The sequence below is a fragment of the Brassica oleracea genome, chromosome C5, assembly GCF_000695525.1.
Source record: "Brassica oleracea var. oleracea cultivar TO1000 chromosome C5, BOL, whole genome shotgun sequence".
NCBI lineage: Eukaryota > Viridiplantae > Streptophyta > Magnoliopsida > Brassicales > Brassicaceae > Brassica > Brassica oleracea.
In genome coordinates, this window is record NC_027752.1 from 30,293,357 (window position 1) to 30,306,356 (window position 13,000).

General features: G+C 35.8%; 1 pseudogene; it reads right to left on the minus strand.

The window, feature by feature from the left end:
• Positions 1-3,080: 3,080 nt before the first annotated feature.
• LOC106344966 lies at positions 3,081-4,669 on the minus strand (annotated as a pseudogene).
• Between the last annotated feature and the right edge of the window lie 8,331 nt (positions 4,670-13,000).

Here is a 13,000-nt window from a genome sequence, read left to right on the forward strand (position 1 = left end):
AAAAAATATTGAGTTGCATTTCAAATAAAAAGGTAAAGATATTAAAAATATTCTAATTAAAATATGTAAAATTTAATATAGTTTTAAGGAAATGGTCAAAATAAAAAAAAATTACACATAAAATAATCATGATTTTTGTTAACTGGGCGGATCATTATTTATATGATATCGCACACGAAAAAAAAATTTCTGTTTTTAAAATTATCTAATTAACTCTATACTCATTTTTTTAATATTTTTATATGATATCACACATTCGTAAAAAAAATAGATAGTTTAAGATGCAAAAAAAAAAAAATTACTTAATGAATATAATATGAACGAATATTATAAATACATCATTTAATAAAATAAATAATTAAAAACTGAAAATTCATATCTGCGCTGGCCATGGTCTAGTACTTTTTATAATTGTTGTGAGAAAAAGATTATGAACTTGAGTGCACGTATGACTAGGGATGTCAATCATACCGGTTTGGTTCGTCCATTCTAAAATCTGCAAAATCCATAAATATTTCAGTCTGACCCGGTTTGGACCTATATTCAAAAGTCTAATCTGGTCTTAATAGAGTTACTAGATTTTGACCCGTTTTTAAAGCGCGAAATTATTATTTACTAATTGTTTTATGTAGTGTACATATTTTATGTTATTTTGTTTATTATTATATAACATATTTGATATAAATCTTTTGTTTTAATTATTATCATTTTTGTTATTTAATTATATGAGAATCAAAATAGAGTAACCATTTTAATTAACCCGTTAATAGTTAGTTACCATTTAGATATCTCGTACATATTTTACATAACAAATTGCATTAAAATATTAACAAAAAACTCAGTTATGGTATTTTCTAGATAAAATATATTTCATGTACACTGTTATTAACATTGAGAAGTGTTAAACAAAAAGAAAATATAAAGAGATTTTCTCAAAGTTGTTAAATATTTTTAAATTTGACATGTGTTTTCAAAGCGGAAAATGATATTTCAGTTGACAGAAAATTATTTAAGAAAAAATATAGTTTTTGTTTATAATATACTGTACTTAAATTTATATTTAAAATTTATGTAGTAATATAAACTTAAGATGGTTTTTAGTTGGATAAACATTTGAATCTTAAGGAGAATTCTGGCATGCATTAGGGCATTTTCTTTATTTGTGTATTTAAAATTTAGAGAAATAACTGATTAAGGATATCCACCTTTGAGTTCTATTGTATTTGCGGATACTAATTTTTTTTTCTATTTTAAGTTTATGAAAAGAAACTGAAGTTTAATTGTGACATGGAAAATATATTTACATTTGAGCATGATAATATTTTGAAATAAAAGTTACAAAAATAAATTATATTTTTTTTATTTATGTAGTTGTCAATATATGCTGAATCAATACTATGTTGATTTTCAAATATTTTAAAAGTATTTGACAATAGTTTAATTGAGTTTATTTCAAAAATTGTTATTATTTTTTAAATTGTAATATTTAATGAATACAATTTTAGAATAAATACATTTCACCATTTTTTTAATTTTTTCACATTCAGTTTAGTAAAAAATTATAACATCAATAAAATATCTTGACAATATACAAGTTAAAGAATTTATTACTAATTAGATACATGTTAAAAGTTGTTTAATTATTAGAACTAGTGGGCAGGATCCGCGCAAGCGCGGGGTTGTTGGCAGAGGTTTGCTTAGTTGTGACTCCAATTAAAGTGTGTTATTTTTACTAAACCATTTGAATAGTTATGTTAATCTTGCCGTATTGTGACTGACCCCACCAGTGTTTTAAAGTTACATATGGATTTGTATGTGGGAAAATGAAAAAGTAAAAGCTAAACCAGTGAGAGATAGTTTGCAGATAATTGAAAAAAAAAAAACGAAAAACTCAGAAACTGAAAAACATAGCAATTTAGTAAAAACTGAAAACGCAGGAAAGCTAAGTGGGGTACACGGTTTTGTGGACTTGCACCAATCACTCACGCGGGATGCTTGCGACTCTTCTCTATCTCAGCCAAGCTTGGTAGATTCGGGTCATCAACTTCCTTTGCCTTGCCGGAAGGACCACCAGTCTCGCTAGCAGATTCGGTGCTTGTTCTGTGTGGACGTCTCCCCTGGAGCCTTTTCAAGAGTAAGAGGAAACAACCACGGTCAGAGGGTCAAGCAAGATATCTTCAGTGATTGAAGACCCAGTGAAAGTACGGTGGTTGAAGGTGAAATTGAAGGTACACGTTTGTGGAAAAACATATTGATTCCCAGCTAGTTCTTTAAGGCATCGAGGTAGCTTTGGACCTCCAACGCCTTTAATCTGCTTTTGGTTAAAGATTGGTGTGTTATATAGAGTTGTAATCAAAATTTGAAAACGGTATATGAATGGTTTGTTTATCGTAGAGACCAAACCTCCTCCAGAGCTAGTGTCGCTGCTTTCGTTTTGGTGAGTTAGACATCTCGGTATCAAAAACCACAAACGTTGCAGTGTCTTTTCCATCATCAACGACCAGCTTTGCATGGGACCTGCATAAAGTAGCATTAAGGTGTCATGATAATTTACAATTTTAGTTTTCTTTTGGACATGGGCGAGTTTTTTTAATTTCTTGCCTGATTACACCAGTTACGTTGGGTGAAACACATCTATTGCAGCGGAGAGAGGTAACATAGTTCTCTAACTTCCTGCTGCAACCGGTGCAAGAGACGGGAGACCAGACGCTGACAATTCTAGCTTTACAGAGGAAATCCGCTTTCTGGCTCTTTACGGCAGAAACATATGTAACATTAGAAGGATAAATTTTCTCACACATTGAGAATGTGATTTAAAAAATATAAAATAGCTATACTAACATGGGCGTTAGAGTTGGACAGGTAGGTATGAAGATTACCAATTGTCCCAAGTTCTTCCTTTCTAATCTCCCATGGTTTCTATGTGTGTGAAGACCTCTTCTGCTTCATCTCCCAAGCTAGTTGGTGAAGACCAGATTGTGTAACAAAAAACATTTTAGAAGATAAATATATAATAAGGGGTAAATGTTGAAGTTTGCATTTTGAAACTTTTTTCCAAAGCATTCTAAACGGACCTCTTTGTGAATGCTTCAATGGCGGGGATGGTGGTATCAAAATATAACTTGGTGGCAGAGTGGAGTTCAGATAGAGGTTAACTGAAAAAGAGCAAGTATGTTTTAGTTTAGGCTACAAATGAGGGATACATATTGAGAAGACTGTATTTTGAGCAGCAGATTTAGCATAAATATATATTCTAGACAACGTTGTTCCTCACGATGTAAAACGCAAAGACCAAACACAAACAAAGAGACTAAAGTAAGAAATAGAGTTGTAAAATGCAGCAAATCTTTCGAAACAGCCATCCAAAACGTAAAATAAAAAAATGCAACTAATCAACTAAATCAACAATTTTGAGAGAGAGAGAGAGAGAGAGAGAGAGAGAGAGAGAGAGAGATTAATCTAGGCATCAACCACATAAAATAAAATTACAAACTTAACTTACAATAGCTCTAATGGCCTCCGAAGGAAAGTAAGTGGTGAAGAAGCCATTCAGTTTGGGTATAATATCAGCTCTGCCAGGGATTGTCATCGAGAAAGGCTCTCGTTGCTAATACTTCTTCCTGAAAAAGGCAAAAGTAGCAATCTAACTAAAGCCTTGATACAAAAGGACGTAAAGACGACTTTAAGATATGGTTCCTAGTTATAATTTTATACCTTAAGTGCTTCAGATATTGAAAAGCTGCGCCAACAGCAAGAACAGCTCTTCCCAATGACCTGTCCCAAGATCGAAGCACCAATGGTCAAAGCATGGCAGTTTTCGGCACCAGCACAGATTTCCTGAGCATAGCTATGAAAGGATGGCAGCATGAACCGCCACAAACCAAGAAGGCGAGAACTTGATAGTGTGTTCCCTCCAAAAACCGAGAGGTATGTTTGCAGCCATCCCCATAAGAGCAATGGCAAGCATCTTTTCAGGTAAAGGCTGAGGGCGAAGGATTTGAACCAAATGGGGCTTAGAAAGCAGCTCTTGCAGCCACCATAGGAGCAGGACATCTAAATCTCATACCATGTGGTGGTTGTAATGCTTTAGCCACAAGAGGCATGACTTTGCTTGCAGCATTGTAAGATTTTGCGATAGGACAGTGCCCGGTCTTTAACCATTCGTCTCCAACTGCCTCGTGTTTAGATGAGTCCCCAGACTGCAATGAAGCATAAACATAATAAGTTACTGATCTCCATAGTTAAAGTCTTCAAGTCTTTTTGTACAATCTTACATGTTGTTTGTTGGGTTTCTTGTGTTGTTGTTTCTTGAATTTGTCTGAGAAGGGACCAAAGCTAAAAGGTCCTCCAGGACCAAAAGCTGATAGGCTTATACGTGTCCGACGAAATCCGCCACGTATAATGTACTACTTATAATGTACTACTTCGAGTGTTTTTTTCCAGCAATAGGATTGACTTGCAGAGAAGTCTGGTCCTATTGCTGGAAAAAAACACTCGAAGTAGTACATTATACGTGTCCGACGAAATCCCCCGCCAAATCCGACACCGATTCCATCTTCTGCTCCTGTAAATTGTTAAGAGAGGGAGAGACAGAGAGTCTGGGAGCGTTAAAGAGATTAACGTTAATGGTACACTGATGGAAACGGTTCAGAGTGCAAAGATTCTTCATTAGAGGTGAGAAAGAGGGGGAGATCGGGAGACATGGGAAATAGAGTTAGTTAGATAGTACTATAGGGAAGATAAATAGTTTGGAGAAGGAACGTTTGATGTTTGCAGAGAAAGCTGAGCGGAGACGCCAATGGTAAAGTGTCGAAGAAAAATAAGAACAAAGCCCACTCGCGAAGAACAGACCCACACGCTAAGCCCATTCGTTTTTTAAATAAATCTATAATATAATGAGGTGGGGCCCACCTGATGCTGACGTGGCAGCTCAGGAATGAGGCAACTGCCTCATTATATTATAGATTGTTATGTTTTAATTGTTTTATTGAAACACTATAGTATAATAAATTAGAGTATTCTTTATTTTTTAAAAGATAAATATGAATACACCTAATAGTGATCCATATGTCCAACATGGTATTTTAAGGGGGTCTATTCAACCAAGATTATTAGGTGATTTCTATTAAAATGACATATCCACTGTTATTCAAACATATATTTTAAAAATTCATTTAAAATCTATTGTTATTGAACTTGACATTTCATAAAGTACTCTGAAATCCACTATTATTGAAAATATTTTAAGTGGTGAAATTTTAAAGTTTCAGGTAATTTTAGAGTGTTTAGGTGGAGTTTCTCTTTCTCCCTCCGCTACTTGCAGCGACAGTTTCTTGAAGATCCACTTCGGATTTTCGGTCACACCACCATCCTCTCTCTTAGTCATCTTCAGCTGGAATGGTTGTGGTCTTGGAAATCCCATGACAGTTCTGCGGGTTAAAGAACTAATCAAACAATGCGTCCCTGACATCCTCTTTCTCTCTGAAACCAAAAATTAGGATGATTTTGTCTTCGAAGAATTAGCACCGCTAAATTTTGTTAAGAACTTCCTCTTCAGTCCTCTATCACCAGCCTTGGGGTTTGGGTTTATTCTGGAAGTCAAACATTTACTTGCAAATTCTCTCAGCGAATCAAAATCTTATAGACACATACATCTCCTTCAAGGGATCATCCTTCTTTTTTTTTTTAATAAATTTTTTTTAAAATAAATGGATCATCTTTCAACAACACATTCATGTATGGAGCACCTGAAATCCCAAAACGCCAAGAAGTCTGGAATCAGTTTATTAATCTGTCCCTATCTAGGGATACTCCTTGGTTTTTAACGGGAGACTTCAATGAAATTGTTGGCAACTCAGAGAAATCAGGGGGTAAGGAGAGACCTGAAAGTTCCTTCGTAGCCTTTAGGGCTTTCCTGTCGTCTTGTGATCTCTTCTACATAAAGCATACATGCAATTTCATCTCTCGTAGAGTCCAGAAACACTCCCATTTAGTCCACTGCCACCTCGACAGAACCATAGGCAACAATGCCTGGTCAGATTTGTTTCCACGAGCCCGCTCCCACTACCTTATATTTGAAGCATCTGACCATCGCCATATCATTTCCACCCTGGATTCAAAGAAAAAGAAGTCAGTACGCCTGTTCCGATACAATAGGACACTATGTGACAATCTTGAGATCACACAGCTAGTTAAAGAGATTTGGAATACCTCCTCCGCCTGCTCAGTTGCCGACAAAATCACACGTTGTAGACAAGCAATCTCTACATTTAGCAACGAATTCTATGTCAATATCAGGAAACTTGTCCAACTAAAGGACTCTTTGGATGCAGCCCTATCAGCAAGTTTACCTGATGACGACTCATCTCTCGGTTAAATCAACAACTTCTCACTGCCTATAAGGCAGAGGAAGAATACTGGAAGCAACGCAGCAGGCTCCTCTAGCTCACCCTAGACGATAAGAACACTAGCTTCTTCCACGCCTCATCCAAAAGTAGAAAGGCCAGAAACAGAATCTCAGTGTTGGAAGATGCCTCATGATCCCCTGTATTTGAAGAGAAACAATTAACAATGGTCATCTCCAACTATTTCAAAGAAATCTTTACCTCTTCTGGCTCTTCAGCCACCGACATTGTCAATTCGGCTCTGACCCCTTGCATCTCTGACGAGACTAAAGCACAACTGACCTCGATCCCATCACCTTTGGAGATCAAGGAAGCAATGTTTGCGATACACCCATACAAGGCTCCGGAACCGGATGGCTTCTCTGCAAAGTTTTTCCAATCTAACTGGGAGGTTGTAGGACCTGCAATCATCAAGGATATCCAATTATTTTTTACCTCAGGAACCATACCTTACACAATAAACTCAACTCATATTCGACTAATCCCAAATATTCAGAGCCCGAAAATAGTTGCAGACTACTGCCCCATTGCCCTTTGTAACGTCTACTATAAGACCATCTCAAAAAATTATGTCACTAAAGCTCAAACATGTGTTCCAAAGCATAGTTTCCGAGAATCAATCAGGCTTCATTCCCAGTAGAGTCATCTCCGACAATGTACTGATAACCCATGAAATACTCCATTTCCTCAAGATCTCGGGGGCTGTCAAAAAAGGCTCCATGGCTGTCAAAATTGACATGAGCAAGGCATACGACAGGTTATAGTGGAATTTCATCTGGAATGTACTTGAAAGATTGGATTTTTATCAGACTTGGATTCACTGGATGATGCAGTGCGTTTCTACAGTCTCATACTCTTTTCTCTTCAATGATGAAGTAGTAAGCCAGGTCTCTCCTGAGAGAGGCATCCGACAGGGAGATCCCCTGTCTCCATACATCTTCATCATCTGCGGAGAAATCCTCTCCGGTCTCTGCAAGAAAGCACAGATCTATGGCTCACTCCTGAGCATTAAAATTGCGAAAAATAATCCAAAAATAAATCACCTGCTTTTTGCTGACGATACAATGTTCTTCACCACTACGGATCCCCACAGCTGCTCATCACTCGTGACTATCCTACAGAGATACGAGCAGGATTCATGACAGAAGATCAACGTCATGAAATCATCTATTTCTTTCTCTAGCAAAACCCTTAGTGAAACACGCCTCAGCGTCAAGCAACAATTAGGGATTGAGAAAGAGGGAGGGGTTAGAAAGTACATTGGCCTCCCTGAACATTTCGGTAGAAAGAAGAGAGATCTTTTCTCCTCAATTGTCGACAAAATATATCAACGCTCCATCAGCTGGTCGGCTCAGATTCTCTCAACCGACGGAAAAGCCACCATGCAGCAATATATGCTATCACCCATCCCGAACTTCGCTATGTCTTGCTTCCTTCTCCCTCTTGGCCTTTGTAAAAAAATCCAATCAGTCCTCATCAGATTCTGGTGGGACTCAAAGGCAGGTGTACACAAGATTTGATGGCTGTCATGGGATAAACTTACTCAGCCAAAAAGCCTGGGTGGTTTGGGCTTCCGTGACATTGAAGCTTTCAACATAGCACTACTAACAAAGATCGCTTGGAGACTCATCACTGCCCCATATTCCCTTTTCTCTAGAATCATTCTTGGCAAGTACTGTCACAAGACATCTTTCCTAAAGGTCTCGGCGGGCTATGTTATATCCATGGATGGAGAGGTATTCTCAAAGGGCGTGATTTTACTGCAGCACCTAGGGAAAGCGATTGGAGATGGTGAATATACAAACCTCTGGAATGACTCTTGGATGCAGCCAAAAACAAATCTCAAACCCTATGGGCCGGTCTTCCTTCTCGACAAGGACCTTATGGTTTCAGATATCCTCACTAGAGAGACCAAAGAGTGGAACCTAGAGCGCATCAACAACCTGCTACCTGAACTTGCAACACACATCTTATCTCTTAGACCTAGTCTCCTTGGAACCCATGATGCTTACATTTGGCCACTGCAACAATCAGGTACCTATTCGGTCAAGTCAGGTTACTTTGCAATGCGGACCACATGTAGTAATCCCTCTTCTCCTCCTGCTGTCCCAACGCCCCTAAACTGGAAGAAACTCATTTGGAACCCACCGCTCCTCCCGAAGATGAAATTTTTCTTTTGGAAGGTGGCTTAGAATGCTCTCCCCTCAGGCGAAAATCTACGGAGAAAAGGTCCTCTGACCAACACGTTGTGCTCTCTCTGCGGAGACATAGAGACTCTTGATCACATCTTGCTCCACTGCAAGTTCGCATCTGAAGTTTGGAAGCTAGGACCATGGTCTCCTCCCATCACGATCAACAATGACACAACCTTTGGTGCTGCTCTTGAAGCGTCGTTTCTCCAAATCTCCCCCCGTATGGTATTGTGGGAAATTTTTTCCCTTGGATTTGCTGGATCTTGAGACTGCTCGCAACAAACTCATGTTTGAGAAACGGTCCCTTTCTGCACAGGAAGTTATGGTTCAATCAATCACTGCAATGAAGGAATGGGAATTAGCTCAACCTCGACCCCCCACAGCTGCCCCGAAACCGATGCATGCACCCCGATCTCCGAATCTTCCGCCATCCACAGTCTTCTGCAACTCCGACGCATCATGGAAAAAGGGATCAGCGGGTTTGGCTTTGATCTTCACCGATCAGGTGACCACTGAATTAGCTCGCAAATCAATATCCCTTGATCACGTAACCTCCCCCGTCATGGCGGAAGCGCTAGTGATTAAGGGAGCTCTTCTCCATGCCGCAACTCTCAACTACACCCACATCTGTCTTCGATCAGACTCCCAAGTGCTCATTCGAGCTATCTCACAGAGGAAGTTGATGACCAAACTCTTTGGAGTTCTCTCCGGCATCGACTCTCTAGCGTTCTCTCCATCTTCCCCTTTTCTTCTTTATCTCTTTGTTTTCAATCTCGTTCTGTAAATGGGCCGGCTGATGCCCTAGCAAAAGCCTAACTATCAAACTTTGTAACCCATCGTTAGAGCCCTTTGTTTTATTAAATAAAGATTATATGTTGAACAAAAAAAAGGGTGGAGTTTCTTAGTTTAAAAAAAATAAATTTCAAATCTCATGGTTTTACGTGATATTCTAGAGTATTTTAACAAAAAATCACCTTCAACTCTCTAGTTAATTAAAATCATATAAAACTTCATTGAAAATTAAATCACTTCAAATTTTAGATTGAATACAATCATTTTAAAAATTTGTACGATATTAATATTATTTCTCTGAAGAATTTTCTTTAAAACTTTTTATGTCACATGATCTTCTCACAATATTTTAGGTAATTCTTTTTGCAAATTATTCTTTTATATAATTAAAAAAAATTAAATATTTTTTCTTCTAAGTAATGTTTTTATCTGCGGTTTCACAAAAAAAAAATTGTCAAAATATAAAATACTTTTTAAAATACATTTTCTAACTAATGTAATTACGCTATTGTAATTCAAAATATCCATTTTTTTGTCTATAATGCTATATTGATTATCAAACTAAAATAAAATCATTTATAATATAATATACTAATATTTAATGTGTTGATTACCAATTTATTTATGTGTTCTTATGGTTATATAATAAAATATACATTTCATTATAGTATATAAAATCCATATTGATTCATATTATTGATTTATAAAGTATCATTGACGATTTCATAAGTTTGTTAGTCGTGAATATCATGTGTAACTATGTATATTAAATGGATTCTCACTTTGGTCAAGGGCAAAAAATTTAGGATACCCGGAAGTCCTCACGGATTGTAAAAAGAACATATATATGTACTGATTAGGGGTTTGTCCGCGCTACGCGCAGGACAATTGTTACTTGTTTTCATCTATGTTTTTGTTTGGGGAAAATCACATAAAAAACTTTCAAAGTATCATTTAATATCTCTTTAAATCTTGAAATTTTTTCACTAACACTTTTAACATTCAAACTTACATATGTATCACAAAAAACCTCCAAACTACATAAATGACCAGTAACACAAGTAAAAAATGATGATGTGTTAGTTTTTTTAAAAATTATTTAAATAATAAAATAAATTTAGAATTTTTTTAAAAAAATTGGAAATTTAAATAAAATTAAATAAACATTCAGATTTTTTTTAAAATAAAATTTCTGAAAACTAAATAGAGATTTAGAAAATTAAAAAAAAATAACTAAAAATTCAAAAAAAAGAAGACCAAATTAAAATACAGAAAAAAATAAAAAGTTTCATAAATTTCCAAAAAAAAATTGAAAATTCAAAAGTTCAAACTAGTTTTTTCTTGACATTTTCAACGATGATGTCGGAAACTATCATTGGAGATATGCCAAAAAACGTCATTGTTAATGCTTAAGTGAAAAACCACCATTTTCATAAGTGATATATTTGAAATTGTTATTGGAAACAATGACATGATATTTAAAAAAAAAAAATCTTGTAACTTATAATAAAAATATTTTGATTTTAAAAATGTTTAAATTTATGATTTTTTTATTCAGGTTTTTCTGTATTTTAATTCCATCTTATTTATTTTTGAATTTTTAGTTATTTTTATTTTTCTGTATTTTAATTTTTCTAAATATTTATTTAATTTTAAAAATCTTTATTTGGTTTTCTGAACATTTTTTTTAATTTATGTTTAATTTTATGAGTTTTATTAAAGTTTTCAATATTTATTTTTTGTTTATTTTATTAATTAGATAATTATTTTTTGAAAAACAAAATCTGACACATCACTTTTTTACCTGTACAACATGTCAACTTTTTACTTTGAAGGTTTTTTGTGAAACTATTGTCATTTTGAAGGTTAAAAGTATTAGTAAAAAAACTTCAAAGGTTAAAGTGCTAGTAAATGACACTTTGATGGGTTTTTATGCGTTTTTTCCTTTTTGTTTGTGTTAGACATTTTATATTAATTAGTTTAGTAATTTGGGTTTAAATTTTTGTTTTTGCTGTTGAGATTGTCTTGGCATTTGGTGTATGTGGTAGTTATATTTGTATGTATTGCACTTGTAGAGGCATATCGCAAGTACTGTATAAATAAAGATACGTTAAGGACAATGAACAGATATGTGTAATGGATATGTTAACAGATACATAGCTAGGTAGGATATATTGAGTTTTAAAGGACAAACTAACTTTTATTTGTTATGCTTTCTTTCTTGGCACCTTTGTTTTCCATCCGCAGACTCTAGCTTTTGTTGCGTTCGCTGCATTTAATTGGATTTTGTAAAATATGATGGAATGGTTTATGGTCATGACTCATGGAGATGTGTAAGGATCATGCTAAGGATCATTTTTTTTTTGATAAGTCATGGTAAGGATCATGCTTCTGTAATACCTTTTTTGGCTGGTGATGATGTCGAAGTGGACGCATGCTTCTGTAATACCTTGTTTTAGACTACTTTCGGGAGCATGAGTTTCACTCGGTATGTTTTTGCTAGGCAAGTTAGTGTACAGTCAGGGTCAGTTCTGTTTGATACTTTTTGATGAAGGAAAATGATGTTAACTCTTAGGTTGCCTTTAAAATGGTTCACTTATGGGAAGAGTTAGGCCTGGGATTTTTATCCATAACCGAATACCCGAACCGGAACCGACCCGAAATGGACCGGTTCGGTTCGGTTTCGGTTCTAGGCAATTTATCCGATGGGTATTAGTGTTAATTATCCATGGGTATCGGTTCGGTTTCGGGTAAACGGGTACCCGTTTAACCCGAATTCTATGCTTAAAAAACATAGATTTGTATCTTTCGAGGGTTGAACCCGGGTTGGATAGGCAAAGCAACAACTGCAATACCACTAGACTAGTTCAACTTCGTTGTATTTAATACATATTACTAATATATATACGATTTCTATTAACTTTTTTTTAAAAAATAAAATAAATAAATAAAAAACTGGTATATAATTATTTTATTTTGTAAATATTTATATAATTCACATAAGAAACGGGTACCCGGAACCGACCCGAAACCGGTAGTACCCGATCCGAAACCCGAACCGAAATTTACTAAGTACCCATTGGGTATAGAATTCATTTATCCGAAAAACCCGGACCCGATCGGATCTTATCCGAACCCGAACCGAATATCCGAAGTCCCAGCCCTAGGAAGAGTTTGAAAGCTAATACCTACCTCCTACTGAGACAATCTCATTCATAACAGCATCCTGATGGCAATTGACTTGTGCTGTACAGGCAAACAACGTACGTAGTAATTAATAGCTTTAGAGTTGAGATGTAAGAACAGTCCAAAGTTTTAAGGAAGTTAGTGGACCATGCCTTGTTGTGGTTGCTCCCCACGCTTAGCTGCTCGGAGAAGTTGTCGTTCTTGTCGAGTATGTCTTCCACCTGATCCTGTGTATTGTAATTTATGTAGCATGAGTACAGCCGGCTACCGTTGCTAACAATTTGTGAAATTAGACTGTGCGTAAGATGCATCATAAAATATATAAAACTTGTGGCTAATTCTTTAGGTAAAAGGTTGCCTGCTAAGAGTGGAAGATATTGGGTGCGCAGCCATGGCTGACACTATTCACACGCTACATAGCCAGAA